The sequence below is a fragment of the Limulus polyphemus genome, unplaced genomic scaffold (assembly GCF_000517525.1).
Source record: "Limulus polyphemus unplaced genomic scaffold, Limulus_polyphemus-2.1.2 Scaffold6322, whole genome shotgun sequence".
NCBI classification, from domain to species: Eukaryota; Metazoa; Arthropoda; class Merostomata; order Xiphosura; family Limulidae; genus Limulus; species Limulus polyphemus.
The window spans coordinates 33995-35248 of record NW_013671932.1 but is presented as its reverse complement, the minus strand read 5'-3'; positions in this window follow the sequence as shown (position 1 = coordinate 35248).

The following is a 1254-nucleotide window of genomic DNA, read 5'->3' as shown; positions in this document are numbered from 1 at the left end:
CTTAAGACATTAACCATGTTATGGAAAGATAACCATGAGAAGCGGAACGACATTGTTATGACAGTTTTTCAAAGAAGCTTGATTTCATAGCTATTGTTCAGAAACATAAGAGGTAGGGAGAGAATTGGAAAGAGAAATGCTGTTTCCAGAAACTACTATCTCAAACTCAATGACCTTCCGTATATCCCAAAAATTAGTTTTTATCACTAACAAAAACAATGCTTAGCAATCTACACTAGTAAGAATAAAAAAAATACACTAAACATACGCTTTGGGGGGAAGAATCCCCGCTGGTACAGTGAGAACCTGGTCATTGACCAACAGACTGGTTCCAAAGCATGACGTATTAGTGGTCACCAGATCACTACATGACCACAGTAACTGAAGATCACCAGCAGCGTTGCTTGGATCAAAAGATAGAGCGCCATCTAGTGTGAACGGTGTCTGGTCTCCGACTACCAGGTTTGAAGAACTGATTACAGCCTGTAGACTCGTCCTTTTAACTCCAATGGTAAGCGATGCATCACTCCACTTACTCTCATCACTGCTTACAGACACTGAAAGAACCAAACACAGGTTATCTATCTATATATCCACCAGTCAGTCAGTCTGTTCTACTTGTTTCTATCAATAAAATACACGCATCTATATGTATTTCTTTCTATCTGTTCGAATTACCCCGGTTAGATGAGATATCCGAAATTCACCTTACTAACTGTTACATTTGCTACTTACTCCTAATTTGTTCTGAACGAAGGAAGGTATATTTTCCGAAAGCGCTCGGGTTGTCGGATTTCTTATTCCGAGGTTCTTTTCATTTGTGATTCTACTAGAACGTTATCTAGCTATGTGTTATTTATCAATGTGTGTGTGTCAGACCGTCAGTTAATCAGTCAGATTTTGTGCTTTTCTCTTACTTGTTTCTCTGAATGAAATATATACAATTATACTCATATATTTCTATGTGTTTTTTATATATGATTCTCCGTCTGTCGGGATGCCCCCAGTGGCACAGGGGTATGTCTGCGGACTTACAACGCTCTAATCCGGGTGTACTGAATATGTATGTGTGTGTGTGGAAATCATGTGTTATTGTACTGAATATGTATGTATGTGTGTGGAAATTATTTGTTATTGTACTGAATATGCATGTATGTGTGTGGAAATCATTTGTTATTGTACTGAATATGTATGTGTGTGTGTGGAAATCATGTGTTATTGTACTGAATATGTATGTGTGTGTGGAAATTATTT